We start from the raw sequence: 19,792 nt of genomic DNA, 5'->3' as shown, positions 1-19,792 counted from the left end.
TTTATAACGTTCAAATAGGATGGAAAGATTAAAATGGAAATTTGTTCTTTCTCCCATTCCTTTCCACAGTGTTTTGTTTTTAGTGTTTTTGGAGAGACGTTCTAGGTATAAACAGACCTCTGCATATATTTGTAGGAGAAAATTTCAGGCTTGCTTCTTCAGTATTTCCTGAGTTGAGATTGTTCAGTCCAATTTTGAAGAGTACAGGTCTGTGACTTGCGTGTCCCTCAGTTAACCTTTGTTTGTCTGGTGTTCTTCCTGGTTAGAGCTAGCACATGCACTTTGGGCAATGATACTGAAGAGGAGAGATTGTGGCCTCCCTAGTGCATCCTATCCTCATGGCAGTTTGTGCCATTACCAGTTAAGCAGATTTTGGTCTTCCAAGTTTCTCAATGACAGTTTCCCTTTTAAAATTACTAAGTAGCCTGCAGGGAAGATTTTTTGAGACATTATCTTGTTCTTCAAACACTCAAAGGTTTTAATATCCATTGATATATATTATTTTCTTTTTTTGCTTGAATCAATGAGGATTATTTAAAAAATGGTGTATATATTAAATTTTTCCCATTTTTCTCCACCTTTCCTGAACTCTAGCCAGGTGAGATTAGGAAGGCCGTGGGATGTCTCTTACACTTGCCTGATTTCCTTTAAGTTCTGTTAGATTTCCAGAAGGCTCAGCTTGTTCTCCCAGGGGAAGAAGACATTTCTAGGAAGAGTGGGAGCTGGATTTGGGGCCCAGAGTGATAATATCAGGGATACTGGATTTGTTTCTACATGGCTCATTCTGAATCCAGAGAACTACAGTCAGTGGTTTGGGTCGTCTCATCTCGTGTAGCTTTTTTACCATTGGTGGTCTCGTCAGGCTCCTATTTAATCTGCGCAGGTAATCTAGATCTTGGAAACCAAACCATTTTGAAACCAAATTTGGACTCTTGCTTGATTCTGGAACCTCGATTTCTGTAGCAAGTTGTTTTCTACATTCAGTCCCAGGATAAGGGTTGTACTTAAATGTCTTCATCAAGCTGCACAATTAAAATTTGTTACAGTAGGTACCACAACGTCTGACTTGACTCCTTCCTTCAGGGTTATCTTGCCTATATTCTTGGCTGGATTGTACTGCCTCATTAGGTTTTGATCTTTTGTAGCTCTTCGATTTTGAAACCAAATCTAGATCTTAGACTCTTCGATGTTGACTTCTAAAGCAAATTTCTGTCTAGAAGTATAGTTAAGTATGGTTCGTTGTGAAGACATTAATGTGAATTTTCAATTTCCGATTGCACCTAGTATAATCCATTGCTACAGTCTTTTTTAGAAGGTGGTCCTGGGACACGTACGGAGAGCATCTTCGTTTCCAAGGAGTAGGAGAGTAGTTAGCTTGGAGACTCACAAAGTGCCTGTTTTTGTTTAAAAGACACACTACAGGCTTCTGAGAATTCACAAATCTAGTTTTCCTGATGTTGCAATGTTAATGTATTTAATGGGAGTAAATGAAGATTTTTTTTTTTTTTTTAGGGGAGAGCGCGAACGCAGGTATTTTTAATAATTTACAATACAATCCTTGATGTGAAATCTGTGGAGTGTTTTGAGTTCTCAGGTGGCAACCAGAAGTTTGAATCTTGAACCCATTTGTGCATGTAGGTCTTAATTTCTCATTAAGCACTATTGACCTTTCTTAATCTTGTCACAGGGATACCAGGAAAGGTATTTCTTGAGACTCTTATGAAAATGTGGAACTCTTAGAAACCTTTTTTTGGCCAAAACAACTGGTATAGTTTTCTCTTTGTTTTCTTTCTTAAAACACTCACTAGTTCTACTGTTAATATCATTTAGTGCTCTGGGAGTTAGTATCTAGAGGAGTAGCATCTAGAGTGGCTTGCCAAGTGGGTCTATTGCCTTCATGTCTGTGGGTGGGCAAATGACAAGTCTGCGAAGGCTGAGAGTGAGGTGGTATTATGTGGACTTTATTCCTCATTGAACTTTTTAAAAACAGTGCCTTACATTAAAGTTGTGGGTTTTTTTAATGAATTCTGTTGTAATTTTTTTTTACTGAAATCCTTTATAGAGAAATAATCTGTTCAAAACGAATTACCTTCAAATCCAATCTGTAGCCACAGTTAAAGGAAGCCAACTCTACTGACTTTACCCTACTGACTTGAGATTACAAATTCCAATCTAATAATGCTGGAGAAAAAAGCATTGCATCTACATTTATAACTAATTGTGTATGTTAGTTTTTCTGGGGGGAGGGGTAATGTTTGCTTAGAGCAAACAATGGCCTAAATCTATTTGCATGAACATTTAGAATCCAGTTTAGACCAGTAAGTAACACTGAATACTCTTGCTTAGTACTCTGAATTTCTCACTGATTTCACCTACTAGCTCTAGAAAAATATGGTTTGGAATGGTAGAATATCGTTAAAATATGGTTTGGAATGGTAGAATATCAACCTCTAACATAGGTTCTAAAGGGGCTCTGGTAGCGTAGTGGGTACGAATCGGGCTGCAAACCTTAAGGTCAGCGGTTCGAAACTACCAGCGGCTCCGCAGGAGAAAGATGAGGCTTTCTACTCCCATAAAGATTTACAGCCTCGGAAACCCTGTACAGGGCCGCTATGGGTTGGAACCGACTCGACGACACTTAACAACAACATAGATTCTAGGAACCACTGGTATCTGACCTTTAAACAAATACATTTAGCAGGCTCTTCTACTTTTCAAAACACTGGTACCGTATTTGTAAAAATTCATGAACAACCTTACAACTAAAGTAGAAGCTAGTAGCACCTGTGCAAATTAAACGGTATCAAAAGGAACAACTCGTTCTTTTTAAAATTTAAATAAATGAATAAATAGCCCAAAGGTATTAAGTAACTTTCTATAGATATATAAACACTTGGCGTCACTCCAAACTTTAATTACTTACAGTTCTGTACAACCAAGACTGCAGTACCAAGGCAGGCTGCAGCTGTCTTGTTAGGATGGGGGTCTCTCCCGTGGGTAACAGTATGGCTCAATGTGAATGGTTGAACAGACATCACCCTGCCAGGACATGGAGACAAGCTTCCTGAAACTTGGTGAGGTGCTGCTCCCCATGGTGTTTCTTTTTAAGTTTTTATTGTAAACTGAGTTAACAGTTTACATGAGAGAACATCAGGTTTACACCTTTTTACCGAAATGATTACAATCTGCTCCATGCATCATCATTCAACATTATTTGCTTCCATTCCATTCCTTTATTTATTTTGGCAGGGGGTGGAGAATGTACACAGAAACACTCAGGAATATATAATAATTTCAACCAAAGGACACATTCTGTAAGCCTGCCTCCTGGCCACCAGCTATACACAGCCTTTGTCTTTCCATGAATCTACAGTCCTTAGCTGCTCCCTCTCCACATGTCCCCATCTCTGCCTACGTCTCTGGTGTCCCTGCTTCTCTGGATAGGTTCCTGCACTACTGTATTCTCTTGGTAGTCCTAGGGTCCTGTTTCTGTACTGTAAGATTAACTACTCCCCAGATTTTGTAACAGTTGTGACAATCACAATTAGTCATGATAACAATTTCTCAGTATTGAATCATAGGAATCGTATCCCCATCTCTTTTCACCAGACCCATCTAGACAAGATGAAAAGTATTCAGTGGGGATTCTACCTTCCCCTGCACACTGAAACTAAACTCCCTCTTGAAACCTTGTAAATCTTTATCATCCCCTCATTTTAGATAGCTAATGCCTTAAGTTGCCCGTCCTTATATACCCTATGTAGAGCGGATAGCACTAATACTTGATGTGAAGATTCCTTCCCTCTCAGTTGGTAGTTTGAGCTACTACATTCATGAGTATAGGTCAAGTTCTTCAAATTATATAGTAATTTACACTTGTTTCCTTTATCACAAATGAAAAAAAATTTTTTTAATCTTCCTCTAGTTGAGTTCTAAGGAACTCTGGTAGCATAGTGGTTACGAATCGGGCTGCTAATCTCATGGCCAGCAGTTTGAAACTACCAGCTGTTCCACGGGAGAAAGATGAGGCATTTGGCTCCCGTAAAGATTTATAGCCTTGGAAACCCTATACAGGGTCGCTATGAGTCGGAACCAACTCCATGGCACATAACAGTTGAGTTCTGATCACCAAGCCATTGAGACTTGGTGTTTCAAAGGACTCATGAGCTACTAAAGAATCTGATTAATCCTCATAATCAAGGTACTCTGGTGGCGTAGTGGTTACAAATCAGGCTGTGAACCACAAGGTCAGCAGTTTGAAACTACCAGCTGCTCCGTGGGAGAAAGATGAGGCTTTCTGCTCCCGTAAATATTTTCAGCCTCGGAAACCCTGTACAGGGTCACTATGAGTCGGAACTGACTCCACGGCACATAACCACCCCATACATATGTTGGTAAGTGCTGTTGAGTCGGTGTTCGACCCATAATGACCCTGTATAGGGTCTATATAATAGTTCTTAATGAAATTCTGGAACAGTATGACTCAGCCTTAATTTCAGTATTATCAGTGTTTCCTCATGTCTCACCATCATGGTGAAAGCAGTTGGCAAGTCAAAATGCAGCTGTTGTATAACCCTGAGTGTAAATCCACATCCGTGTGATGGCACGTACTGGCTATGTCCTGAGAACAGTAGCAGTGCTTTTCCATCTTAAAAGTCAGGGTCTGTGGTTTAGAAGTAGGACTGATCTTCATGCTAAACATTTACTTTGTTGTTAAGTGCCTTCGAGTCGGTACTGGCCCCATAGCAACCCTGTATAGGGTTTCCTAGAAGTGGCTAGTGAGCTTGAACTGCTGACCACTGATTCAAACTGACCTTGCAGTCCAGCGCATTAACCCACAGCACCACACCAGGACTCCAGTTTAGCACTACTTTGGTATATTCCATCTCAGCATTAATATGTAAAAGGGCTTTGTATTAAATAGCAGAGGCTATTAGATGTGACTGGTCTAAGAAGAATTCTAAGTGAATAGTTGTCTATTTTTTTCCTGGCCAGAAAACCCAAGAAGTGTAATTCTACCACTTACTGTTTACTGTGGAGCTGGTTCTGACTCATAGCAATCCTGTATAGGGTTTCCAAGGAGCAGCTGGTGAGTTTGAACCACCAACCTTGTGGTCCTGTGCTTATACCCACAGCACCACATCAAAACTCCAATTCTACCAACAGGAATAGAGAATAGGAATACAGAATCATGATAGATTACCTCAGGTTGAGGAATATGCGGACCTTTTAGAAAAGAGCAACATAATTCATCGTACAATAAAACCTGGGAAAGGTGGAACCCTGTTAGAGAAGGAAAACGTGCTGGGTGTGTGAGGTAGGATTCTTAATAAACAAAAGTGGTTAAGGTGTAAACCCTGTCAAAGGTAGAAATCTTGTGAGAGAGTTTTTACTCTTGTAGGTTTCAGATCTAGATCAGGCTGAGTCGGAAGGATTATGTCTGCCGCAAGTACACTGGTTTGATTTTTCTTCGATTAGGTGATATAAACAGTATAACATAAACACTTCTAAAGGAAACCCTGGATAGGGTTTCTGAAAAGCAGCTGGTGGGTTTGAACTGCTGACCTTGTGGTTAACAGTCCAGTACCTATCCTACAGCACCACATCTGGAAACTAAGTGTTTATCATCTGTAACTGTGTACTGGATTGCCTGGGGGTATGTTACAATGCAGATAGCTAGACCCCACTCATTTGAGCCTCACCAGAACACTCCTGTACCTAACTCCCTACCCCAAACTGTATGTTTTCATCCCCAGTTACAAATAGACAGTGCGCTACTTGGCAGAAAAAAACTACTGTGATGAGGAATGAGCAGAGTTGAATGAGGTAGGGAGCTGCATTCTCCACTGGAAAAAATCCAATTCAAGCAAAGATTTCATTTTGAAATATGAAAATCCATCGTAAGTAAAGGCAAAAGAAACCTCAGGAAGAAAAACATGACCAGCAATCCCACAGGAAAAAATAAATTGGCTAAAGACATGTGAAAGAACAAACAGTACTTTAAAGACATGAAAAGATCATTTCTCACTTGTCATGTTGGCAAAGCTTGAGAGATGTAAACACAGACTGCTGGCAAGCACCAGGGCACATGCACTCAGACCTTCCTCATCTGACCACAAAGTGGTAGGCCTTCCATGCATGAAACCTGGCAGTGTCTCCCAAAGTTATAAATGCAGTTACCCTCAGACTCAGTAGTCCATTCTGGGAGTCTAGCCAACATATAAAATGCACGTATACAAAAGGACAGCCATATCACTAAATGTATCTTGGTAATTATGTTGAGTTTTCTTATCCTCAATGAGATAGATGGACACTGACTGCAACAACAGGCTCAAACAGCAACGAATGAGAATGGCACAGGGCTTGGCAGTGCTTTGTTTTATTGCAAATGAGGTTGCTATGAGTCAGAACTGACTCAGTGACACCTACGACAATGTAAGATTATTCATCATGGCACTGTCTGAAATGACCAAAAATTCGAAGCAACTAAAGGTGCCAGCAATAATAGCAAATTTGTTGAAAACTAATAATATAGAAGTAGAAAGGAAGCTAGATGGCCAAGTACTGACTGTTACAATGTTTAAAAAAAAAAAAAAAAAAAAGCAAAGCATATAGAGGAAGACCTCCAGTGAGATGGATTGGCAAAGTGGCAGCATCGATGGACTCAAGTGTGGCAACAATTGTGAGGTTGGCCCAGGATCAGGCAGTGTTTCGTTCTGTTGTGCATAGGGTAGCTATGAGTCAGTACGAACTCGATGGTACCTAACAACAACATTTTTGTGTAAGTAAAGAAGAAAAAGACTTAATCTTGGATTCACAATCAACACACATGGAAGCAACAGTTAAGAAACCAAACAACGTGTTGCACTGGGCAAATCTGCTACAGAAGACCTCTTTAAACTGTTCAAGAGCAAAGATGTCACTCTGAACACTAAGATGTGCCAGATAAAAGCCATGATATTTTCAAGTACCTCAGAAACATGTGAAAATTAAACAATGAATAAGGAAGATTGGAGAAAAATTGATGCATCTGAGTTATGGTGTTGGCAAATAACATTGAAAGTTCCGTGAACTGACAGAAAAACAAACAAATCTATCTTGGAAGAAGTACAGCCAGATGCTCCTTAGAAGCCAGGATAATGAGACTCTGTCTCATGAACTTTGGACATGTTGTCAAGAGGGACCAGTTCCTGACCTGCTTGGTAGAGGAAGCCCTCCAATGAAATGGACTGACAGTGGCAGCAAGAATGGGATCAAACACAAATGTGAGGATGGCACAGGAGCAGGCAGTGTTACATTCTGTTGTGTATAGGGTTGCTAAGAGTTGGAACTGACTTGATAACACTGTGCTACAGGAGCACCAGTTCTAACCAGTCCAAATGGATACAGGGGCTTCCAAAAGTTGGTGGAAAATAGAATTAAAAGGTAACGGAGAGGAATGAACAAGATGGCGGACCGGGTGGACGTGTACTAAAGAGCTCCGCCAACAACAACACATAATAACCGACCAAGCAGGCTCAGGGGATGGTCCCAAAACTCTGAACCACATATAAAGGAATATTTAGAAGGTTGGAAGGCTTACATCTGGGGGAATTTGTGGCAGAAGCAAGAAATCCATTGCTTTCTGGTCCAGGATGCTCAGCTGCTCCAGGTGCCGCCATCTTGGGTGAGAACAAGCAGGGGAAGGATCGGAGCGGACACAGACATCTGGCAGAACCGCAGAGATAAAGGTGCGGACATACTTTTCTTTTGGTAGCTGTTCATTGGTCCCTTGCTGTCTGCACACTTCCTTCTGGTGACTATAGGGGTGCCTGAGCTAGTGGGCACTCCAGCCCCACCCTGGGAGAGTTCTACTACGCATGTGCACAGATCTCCTCGAAATTTAAAGAGACAGTTTCCAATTAAAACCAAACGGCCACAGCTGGCCCTGAACTGTTTCCAACAAAAGAGCCCTGAGGAACACAGAGGAACAGAGATTCATGGAGAGGAGGAGTGGCTGAGGACTCTAGATTCATGGACTAAGAGAAGGACTAAGAGCTGGTGGCCAGGAGCAGACTTGTAGACTGCGCCCTTTGGAGGTATAAATTATTATATATGCCTGAGTGGTTTTTTTTTTTCCTGTTTGTGTGTTTTTTAAAAAGCTAAAGTGGACAGAGAGAAATACTGTTAACTGATGGTATTGTTGTTGTTGTTAAGTGCTTTCGAGTTGGTTCCGACCCATAGCGACCCTGTACAGGGTTTCCGAGGGTGTAAATCTTTACGGGAGTAGAAAGCCTCATCTTTCTCCCGCGGAGCGGCTGGTAGTTTCGAACCGCTGACCTTAAAGTTCGCAGCCCAATTCGTAACCACTACGCTACCAGAGCTCCTAACTGATGGTATATGGAGGGGATTATAATCAATGTAATGAAACAGGTACATGAATTGTTGAATGTGAAACAGATGATGTGCCCTGTAAACTTTCACTCAATCCACAAAAACCAAAACCAAAAAAAAAAGACAATGGAAAATTTCCACGAGCTTTTTGAAGCCCTCTTGTATATGTACTGATCCTCTGATTTGTTAAGTGCCGCTGAGTCAGTTCTGACTGATAGCGACACTATATAGGGTTTCCAAGGAGCGGCTGGTGAGCTTGAACTGCCAACATTGCAGCCCAGTGCATTAACCCACAGCACCACACCAGGATCCTCAGATTTAGCAATCCATTTTCTTTTAGCTACATCTGAACACCTAGGGAATAATGTATCAGATCTTTATGGAAGCAATATTTGTTCATGGAAAAATGGAATTAAAAGATAATAGCATTTTCCCATGAATTTTTCAATACCTCCTCTTGTACCCTCAGATTCCCAGTGATATGCTTTCCTCTGATGTCCAGGAAATCTGGGTGGAAAAAGTGGGAGAAGCAAAAACTTTGTCATCTATATGTCATGTCTCTTCCAAGGCTGTGAAAGAAAACAAGACCCCAACATAAGTACCAGCAGTGGCTAACACAGATCAAGTGCAAGAGAGGAGCTGGCTTCTCCAGAGTTGGAGGAAGTTAGGAAAGACGAAAGACGAATATTGCTTAGTTAAATTCAACTTCTTAGATGATGACGATATTTAAAACAAACTGAGTCCTCCTTTATTTTACTTAAAATCAGTTGTGTATTATCAGAGTGCAAGTCAAAACTACTCTGGTCTAACAGCAGAAACCAAGTAGAACATAGACAAACAGATATGGGTCTGTTTGTGATTGGTTAAAATTATATCTGGCAACAGAACTAAGTGTGAGTAATGTGTTTCTAAGCATTTCAAAGTCGCAGTATTGGAGTTTTCTTCAAAGAAACAAAGAGTTTCAAACTTCTTTTGAATAAATAACTTACAAAGAATGGAGTCTTTATTTTTCAGAAAATGCCCCAAAATAACGGGAGTCGAGATTTACATTTATGATACCAATAAAAGGTTTAAATTTAAGTATGCTTAAAAGTAGAAGATAGCTTACCTAAAGTAAAAAGCCAAACCTATATTATCCTGAGTTTCAGTTATAGTGCAATCAAATATAAGCAAACCAGTTCAATTAAATGATCATGCTAAACAAAAACACCGTGGATTCTCTGTATTTCCTAGTTTCAATTTCTAGCTTGAAGATCTTCAAATCACCTGTTAAAAAGAAGACAGCACTAAATAAGTTTAGGGCAGAAAGGGAAATTAATTTATAATAGTCTATGATATTATTGTTCTAGTTCAAATAATCCCCTTTAATAGTGTTTTGTTTAAACAACTTCACAGAATTGATACCACTATTTTTTTGTTTTAGTATACATAAACATCTATACACAATTTAAAACAGGAGGTGCCACTATTTTATACATCTTTAATGCATAAAACATTTTAATATATAAATACAAGGAGAATGATGGCTCGTATGTCTATTTTAAACTGGTATTTTCAGGGATAAAAATAACAGTTTAAGGGCATCTGGAAAATTAATTCCTGGGAAGAAGTGGAATGTACATATTTGTAAGAATTCTCCCACCTTGTACCACTAAGATGACATTTTGCTGATTTCGCTTTATATCTTTCTATGTAATTCATTTCTCTTATCAGGAAGAGCACTAAGATTCCTGAAAGCATGGCTATCTACTCTCAGAAAGCTGCCACATTTAGCAGCCTCACAACCATACAGTGCTGCTCTTCCCAGGTTTTTTTCTGATTTGTAATGCTCACCATGGAACTCTGGTACCTTAGTGGTTACGAGTCAGGCAGCTAATCTCAAGATCAGCAGTTTGAAGCTACCAGCAAGAAAGATGAGGCTTTCTGCTCCCGTAAAGATTTACAGCCTCGGAAACCCTACACAGTGTCCCTATGAGTTGGAACCGACTCCACAGCACACCACCAGCGCTCACCAAGAAGAGTGCATTGGTTTCTCATTTTAAATTAAAGTAGGGCAAAATTCTTCATTTGACACTGTTCTATAGGAAGATGGCCAGTATCTAAATGCAAAGCTGTCTGTGACACTAGAAAGTTCACTTTCACACATGTCATCCAAGTACTAGTGTTTCTGAAGATGAAATGCTGACAAGTGTTTTTAAACAGACTGAATCAGCTGGGAAAGGCGTAGGTGGCTTTCCTAATCAACACAGCATATACTGTACCACAAAACAAGCTTCGTTTCAAGCCAATATCCTATGTTTTGTAAACTGCAAAGAAGGGTTTACACTAAGCCTCTTAGAAATTAAGTATTTGACTAAAACATATAATTACCTCAAGTTCCACTTAGTACGACAGACGTCTATACAGTGATTTAATTTCAGCCTTCATTGAGCAAATAAACTTTAATATGCACAAAAGAGAACTGGCAAATTAAGTAGTCTCAATGGGATTTAGTTACGTTGTGTATTTTGGTCTAATTGGGAACATGTCTAGTCTTATTTAAAGGTTACTGTTGACAGTTACCATTGAGTTAATTTCAAAACATGTATGCAGAGTAGAACTGACACTTAAGAGTTTCCAAGGCAGATCACCTTGAAGTGTCTGTCTCTGCAAGGGTTTGAGCCACCAAGCTGAAGGCTAGAAGTCAATTGGTGAACTGCCATGCCTCCCATGGATCCTAATGTGTTATCCTATAACACACTGATTCTTGAAGGCCGGTTGTTGTCGTTGCTACTGTGATTCTATCAGTCTTTGATTTGGAAATATCTCAAGAGAGACATTTACAAGTTGCTCAAATCCCAGTGTTATCTGAGAGCCACTGCTAATTTTATTCTTAAAAAATATTTCAGCTCACTTTGGGAATACCTTTCTTGGCCAGTTCTGTCTGGAAAGGTGGCATAAAGGTTCCTTTGTGACGTTACTGAGGTCAGACCAGTGGTTCGCTTCAGGAGATTTTGTCATCGTGTTTCCACAGAGAGCAAACTGCTTATGGAGACACTGCAATTCGGCCTTTTATTGTCATCATTCCTCAGTAACTGTGGGAAGAAATCTCCCAGGAAATGCCTTGCATGTTCAAGACCCCTTAGAAAAATGGTATGCAAGAAGTTGTCACTACCTGCCAAGTGATTCCATTGTTCACATGCTCTGGACCTTCGGGCTTTCTGCTGGAAACCCAAAGGACGCCACTCAAGATAATACTGGGAAGTAAGGACGAACAGCAGGCAGGCAATGAACCTAAAAGAGCTTTAGATGCATGGGTAACCTTCCTCTTTCAAAGGGCTGCCTACAAGTTTCAAAACAAAAACACAGAAAACCCCACAAAGCAAACTATTTATACATTATTTATGAACAAATGATTTTTATGACAATTGTTAGAATGAAAATGACTATAAATAAAAACATAACTAAACTGGTCTGATTTACTGGTATAGATCTTTATCTACATTCCTTCAGCATCTTAACAAGTTTAAAGTTTCCAAAAAATTCTGATAATATTTGACCTTTTACTGTGTTTGTTTTCACCTAAAAAAAAACTCATCAAAGGAAATTTTTTCCCTTTCAAGTATTTAAGTCTTCTGATTTCCTCTTGCTAAATTCTTTTTCTGCTATTAAAGACTTGAGGTTTTAGAGGGGAGACTATTATTATTCTAAACTCTTCTCATTCACTTTGGAATTAAGGGAAACTGGATTTGACAGCTCCTGATGAAGTCACACTTGTGTAGTTATCAAAAATAATTCATCTTGACCTGTCAGTGTTCTTGTAAAAAGCCAGCTTCACTAATTACAGGGAGGGGACTGTTCCTTCAAGGATCTCCCTCCTATGCTTCTCAAGATACAAAGAACAAACAAACAATTTGGTACAGTATCAAAGACATGTTTTCCTGTTCCCACTGAACCACAACAGGTAGATTCCAAAGATAACAGCTGTTGTGGAAACCTCCTTTGAAGCTGTATGTTCAAACAAAACAAGGGCTCAAAGTAAGGCAAATCTTCAATTTCACCAGCTCCTGGGAATGAATTTGGCCTTAGTGCTTACATCAGTACAAGCTCTTGGTTTACTTGCAGAATAGAATAATTCACTGAGTGGCTACAATCACAATGTTGTAAATAGCTTCAAAAAATAAGCTACATAAAGCCCCACACCTGAGATATGGTTATAAGAATAAATTTTAAAATAGTTTTCTAACTCCCCCTCCCCCTAAAAAGAAAATATTTTTTGGTCCCAAAATTAAATGTAATATATACACAGTAACTAGTTTAGGACTACAATTTCAAGCTCTATATAGCTCTGCCTCATACATACAAAGAGAGAAAAGCATCTGTATAATCACTTTCTAAAACTCAGAGTGTAGTCTCCCAAAGTTTGACATTAGCCTACTTCTTTAACCTTCAGGTAAAAAAAGCCAACAAGAGAAAGAAAAAAATTTTGATGAAAGCAAGGCTATTATAATATACATATACATATATATATATATATATTTGCTTAAAAATGAATTATATATATATTTATTTACTTAAAAATTAATCAAGAAAACTAGTTACTTGTTTATTTTGTTCCAACAAGAACCAATAAATTTCATTAGCATCCATTTTGTTTTAAAGATGTAGTTGCAGTTGGAACCAGTATCAGCCATCATTTTAGAAAACTCTGAATGCCTACTCAAACGCCTTAACAAGGCGACAAAGAACTTAATACTCTTGTGCAATAAAGAAACCTAGCTTTTTTTTTTTATTTGTAGGAAAAGAATAAAAAAGGACAAATTCCTCGCCCTGTCAAGGAGTCATAGAAATTACATAATAAAACGGAAAATTGCAAATCTTAAAGTCATTTAGTGCTTTTCCCATAATTCCAAATAGAAAAACAACTATGGAAAAAAGTGTTCTCTAGTTTTGAAATCTCTACATACAACAAGAAGTGCAAGGAAGTTGTGTATTTCTTGTCTTGTTTACAAGTTTAAAGATCAAAAACCAGACTTTCCTCCAGGAAAAACTCATGGTCAATTACTGAATGTAACTATATAATATAGTTCCATTTCAACTAGTCTAAAATAAATGTGCTTTAGTCTAAAAAAATCCTCAAGAAAATTAGTGTTTTTACAGTAAGTACCACAGTAGCTATTCTAAAGTTTAGAAACACCACCTGTCTTCTATAGTAGTGTGTCTTCTTGGTCATCTTCCCTGTCTAATAGTCCAAACCAACATATTGCTTATTATATAGAATATATTTTAGTACGCAAATAGATGACGACTACTCAGAAAGTCTATTTAAGAATAAAACAGCTTAGCCCTTTTGTCTATCAAGCGAGAATCGGAAAGGTAAACGAACGTACGTTACTTTCAAATATACAAACTGTGTGCTAAGGTAAAAAAAATAAAATGTCCTTTAGTTGAAGGTGGAGCTGTGTCTGTGGGGCCACACGTGAGAACTTGCGCTAGGAGACTGGTCCTCCACGCTGAGGGTCGTTCCTGCCTGCTTCTACAACAAAGCAACAGAAGACACCCACATCAGCATATTAAGAACTTCAATTACACACACATAGTTGCTCTCTTTATGATTATAATTCAAGAACCAAAATCAAGACTGAAAAAAAAAAACCACTTTGGTTGATGTGCCAGCAAGCTGGTCCCCACTCATATTGACGTTGTATAGAGTGGCTGGTAGGTTTGAACCGCTGACCTTGTGGTTTGCAGTCCAGTGTTTATCTCACAGGACTCACGATAAACATGCTAAAATTACAACCTATTCCATTTAAACAGTCACCAAGAAAAACTAACATCTTCCTCACATCCCAATTTAATAAAAAAGGAAGAGTACATAAAAGGAATCTATGTTAAAATGCATAATACGCGTGTGAAGGGGTACTTCTCTAAGCAATATTGAACTGGCATGGAGCTACCAAGTAAGATGCAGTCTGACTCATATTGAAATATGTTTACAAAAGTAAAACAACATATCCTCAACAAAATACTAGCAAACTAAATCCAACAGCATATTAAAAGAAGACACCCTAACCCAACAGGATTGATCCCAGGAATATATGGCTCAACATATAAAAAAGCAATCACTTTATTTTACCACACTGACAGAATGAAGAGAAGGAAGAAGAAAAAAAAAATCACAGAATGCAGAAAAAAATATTTGGCAGAATCCAATACCCTTTCATGATAAAAAATAAATAAGAAAGGAAATTCCTTAAAAAGTCAACAGGAATTTATAAAAATCAACAGTTAACATAATACTTAATTTTAGTTGTTGTTGGTAAGTGCTGTTGAGTTGGTAAGAGTTGGTTTTCACTCACAGCCACCCTGTCTGTATAGGGTTTCCAAGGTGTGGCTGGTGAATTTGAACTACCAATGCTTCTCAGGGGTAGGGTCCCGCTCTTTGCTCTTCTCCCTTGATGGTCCCAGGGACCTCCACTCCTAGGCTGAAAAGTTAATCACTCCCCTCCTTGCTACAAAATGTCTACCTTTACATTTCCAACCTTCACAAGCAGTCCTGATAACCTACAAGACATGGATTTCTAAGAAGTGACTGGTGGGTTGAATCTAAGACCTTGTGTTTAGCAGTCCAATGCTTATCTTACAGCACCACACCAGGACTAACAATAGAATGGTAGAATAATCAGGAATACATAAAAATAAACTTTTACACCTAATAACACATCTTCAAAATTTATTAACCAAAAACTAATAGAACTGTAATACAAATACAAAAGTTGGAGATCTCAAAAAAAAGAGGGCAAATGAAAGAAAACAAGGTTGGATGACTCACTTCCCAATTTCAGAACTTACTACAAAGCTAAAATAGACAAAACAGGGCATTACTGACATAAGGATATCCATATACATCAATGGAATAGTATTTGAGAGCCCAAACCAAAGCCACAGCAAACTGATTTTCAACAAAATGCAAAGACCATTCAATGAGGAAAAGAGCAGTCCCTTCAACATTTGGATATCCACAAGCATAGCAATTAATCAAAAACATAAGGTACGAGAACTATAACTCTTGGAAGAAAACATAGGTAATAAATTTTCATGACCCTGAACTTGGCAACAAATCCTTAGCTTGTTCTATCAAAAGCACAAGCAACAAAAAAAAAAGTAGATGAATTGGGCTTCATCAAAATGAAAAACATTTGTGGCTCAAACAACCACAATATCAAAGAAGTGAAAAGAAAACTTACAGAAGGGTAAAAATATTTGGGAATCACATATGTGTTCAAGATTTAATATCTAGAATAAATTTTAGGAAGGCGCTCTCACGTCCGGGGTAAGTAAGACAGCCTGGCCAGCCCCTGCAGTCTCTTTCCGCTAGGCAGTGTCTCCCCATCGACCTGGTCTCCAGATACCTCTCACCCCTCCGCTCCGTGGTCTGGGTTTCATTTAACACCTCCACCAGGTATGCGCAGTTGTCGCACATCGTTTAACCGCCGCCCTCCATGATAGAAGCCCTCGCACTTATGACCCAGTAATTTCACTCTTAGGTATATGCCACAGACTTGAAAGCAGGGGCTCAAATAGGTACTTGTACACCAGTGTTCATTGTAGTACTATCCACAATAGACAAAAAGTGGAAACAACCCAAGTGTCCATCAACAGATGAAGACATAAATAAAATTTGGGAGATTCAGTGGAATACTAGCCCTCAATAAAGAGAAATGAAGTTCTGATACATGCCACAACTTGAATGAATGTCCAAAACACTATGCTGCATTGGCAGAAGCCAGACACACCCCAAAACACAAATATTGTACAATTTAATTTGCATTGACCCTTGAACAACATGTGGGCTAGGGATGCTGTCTCTAACACAATAAAAAAATTCTGCTTATAACTTTTGACTCCTCCAAACTTAAGTACCAATGGCCTACTGTGGACTGGAAGCCTGACTGATCACATAGTCAGTTAACACCTATTTTGTACATTATATGCATGGTACACAACACCCCCAAGTTTCATTTTCAACACAAGGCCTTTCACAGAAAGTGCAAAGTTTTCATGCTTGTTGGAAAAGCTGCAGTAGCAGCAGTTCACGGATTTCCTGTTCTCTTTTTTATAATGGTCTTTGTATTGGATTCATTTATCTTGAAGTTAAGAGGCATTCGCAGCTGCAGACTTCAATCTATGGTGTAGATCAAACAATTATTGTAATGTCCTGCCCTTTTCTGCTTCTTGGAAGTGTTTCCAGCACCACCACTGGCACTCTGTATGGGTCCTGTGGTGTTATTCCAGGTTTATGGCATCACACTAAACACAATAAGAAATATGTGAGAACCACGGGAGAATGCTTTTAACTGATATTTACTGGAGATGTTGACTGTGATCAGGGTCATGTGGCATTAAAATAAACCCAAATATAAGTGCATTCAAACCCATGTTGCTGAAACTCATGTTGTTCAAGGGGCCACTGTTTATGAAATACTCAGAACAGGCAAATTCATAAAGACAAGAAGCATATTGATGGCTGCCAAGAGTTGGGGGAATGGAGAATACTGCTTTCTGGGATCAGAGTTTTCTACTAGATGTGATTTAAAAACATCTGGGACATTACAAGGGGGTTTCAAACAGTTCATGAAAAATATTCCATTATCTTTTAGTTCAATTGTTTCATGAAACTGACTTAAAACATTGCTACTGACTTATCTCTTTAAAATGGCTAATTTCATGCTATATGAATTCCATTGTATTAAAAAAGTTTTTTTTTTAATGGATAAAAAAGATAAAACTACTGCTGCTATTTCTTACAAGAATACAGTATTTGCTGAAATACAACAGGACAAGCAAGTACTATTAGCTCACCTACAGCTAAAACCAGGTGGAAGGGCACCTCACCAGAGAAACACATTAGGCACTGGGGACACCTTTACTAATTTCCACACTAACTCAACACTTACTCTAGTCAATGTTTGCTCAGCTGTAAAGTGAAACCACATTACAATCTGGAAGTATCAGTGACTGCTTAATAGGTTTTTGCAGTTTAACGTTTTCCTACGGACTTCAGGTGACTGAGGAGAACTGCCTAAAGTGCTTCCTAGGCTGTACTCTTTAAGAAACAGATCCCCAGGGATTTCTCCCACTGGGTTGCTGAGTGGGTCTGAAGCATTAACCTTCCAGGTAGACGCCAACTGCAATCTAAGAACGTTGTTGTTGATGTTAAGTGCCATTGAAATTCCAGGTCAAATATTTCTGTATAGGGGTTTCGTAGGAACAGCTGGTGGGTTTGAACTGGCAACCTTGTGGTTAGCAGTCCAGTGCTACACCTACAGTCCACACCAGGATAAAGCATCTGCTAATTTAATGGTGAACAAACACATGGGTAATGTTAAAAAAAAAAGACAAAAAGAAAGTGAGTTTAAAAAAAAGGAAAAACGGGGAAAGGAGAAGAAATCCGCTTCTTAGAAGTATGTCTACATTCTGCTGTTTTATAAGTTGGCGTCTTCATTTCTGTCCACTATTTCAAATGAGCTTATCTCAGTTCTAAGAAACACTAACAAACTGGCAAAACACTGCATTAAAAGATAAAAAGAACGAAAAGCAATTTGGAGACCTATTTATAAAGAAAGCACTCTCGAAGGACACTTTTTAGTCAAGATAAGACTACCTTTAAATATCTCAAGGGTAGACAAATACCAGAAAATTTTAGTTTTCCTTGTTGAAAATTAAAGCCAATGTCAATAAGTTGGTACGAACTTCAGCTTTGTAAAGTGGAATTCCTAAAAGTGAGAACCGTTTATAAATGGAAAGTGCTGCCTTGTGAAGTGGTACAAACCCAGCCATGGTTACTTTCAATGCCTCATATGCATGTGAAAGTTGGGACACTGAATAAGGAAGATCACAGAATTAATGCATTTAAATTATGGTTTGGGGGAAGAATATTGAAACTATCATGGACTGCCAGAAGAACAAGCAAATCAGTGTTGGAAGAAATACAGCTAGAATGTTTCTTAGAATCTAAGATGATGAGATTTCATCTCTTCTACTTTGGACTTGTTATCAAGAGGGACCAGTCCCTGGAAAAGGACATCATACTTGGTAAAGTGGGGTGTCCATGAAAAGGAGGGAGACCCCCAACGAAATGGACTGACACAGTGGCAGCAGCAATGGGGTCCAGTATAACAATGGTAGGCTGGCGCAGGACCCAACAGTATTTCATTCTGCTGTGCATAGCATCACTGGGAATTGGAACCAACTTGACGGTACATCAAAAACAAACCGAGTGGGAGGCTCGATAAGTAATTAGGAAAATGCCAGCAAACAGATCAACCTTTTAAAACGCACAATTCTACAATTCATTCCTCCACTTTTCTTTCCCAATGTATTCTTTCTTACTCTGATCCTTGTTTAAGATTAAGTTTGAGTATTATTGAGCTGGAAAAACGTGCTTCCTTCCAAGCACAGAAAAAGTAAACATTTTCTGTTAGTTGCCTTCAAGTGATTCCAGCTCATTGAGACCCCATGTATGCAAAGAAGAATCACTCTATAGGATTTTCCAGGCTGTGAATTTTTGGAAGCAGACAGGCATGTGTGTCTACTGAGATACCAACCTTTTGGCTAGCAAGTTAGAGTTTAATTGTTTGCATCATCCAGAAACAGCTAACGTCAAATTCAGAAGCATCAATTCTTCTTAATTAAAAATAACCTGTGAATTCAATAAAAATTCTAAAAGGAATTACTTTACTTAATGGAATTTAGGATTAACTTCTTAAATTGCAGAACAATCTAAAAATTTTACAAAGAATAATTATTTTGGAATTTGTCTTGTCTTACAAACATCAAAACATACTGCTCACAAATATTATTTACACAATATTAGGATAGCAAGTTAAACAATTTAAAAAAATAGGTTGGCAGAAAACAAACACGATGGCGGATGGGGTAGAAATGCAGTAAGGAGCTCTGTCAGCAACAACACAGAACACCTGACCAACCAGGCTCAGGGGATGGGCCCAGAAATCTGAACCACATATAAAGGAATATTTAGAAGGTTGGAAGGCTTACATCTGGGGGAATTTGTGGGAGAATCAAGAAACCCATTGTTTTCTAGTCTGGAACGCTCAGCTGCTCCAGGAGCCGCCATCTTAGGTGAGACCAAGAGGGGAAAGGATCAGAGAGGCCACAGACGCCTGGCAGAACCGCTGAAATAAAGGTGTGGACATTCTTTTCTTTTGGTAGCTGTTCATTGGTCCCTTGCTGTCTGCGTACCTCCATTCTGGTGACTATAGGGTGCCTGAGCTAGGGGACACTCCAGCCCCACCCTCGGAGGGTTCTACTACGCATGCGCACAGATCTCCTCGAAATTTAAAGAGACAGTTTCCAATTAAAACCAAACAGCCACAGCTGGCCCTGAACTGTTTCCAACTAGAAACAAGTCCTGAAC

General features: G+C 38.9%; 1 pseudogene; it reads right to left on the bottom strand.

Annotated features, from left to right (window-relative positions):
* Nucleotides 1-888: 888 nt before the first annotated feature.
* LOC102817809 overlaps nucleotides 889-19,792 on the bottom strand; it is a 24,557-nt pseudogene continuing 5,653 nt past the window's right edge.

This window comes from Chrysochloris asiatica, unplaced genomic scaffold, assembly GCF_000296735.1.
Source record: "Chrysochloris asiatica unplaced genomic scaffold, ChrAsi1.0 scaffold00150, whole genome shotgun sequence".
Taxonomy (NCBI): domain Eukaryota; kingdom Metazoa; phylum Chordata; class Mammalia; order Afrosoricida; family Chrysochloridae; genus Chrysochloris; species Chrysochloris asiatica.
The sequence above is the reverse complement of the archived record's forward strand: the minus strand, read 5'-3'. Positions and strand labels throughout refer to the sequence as shown.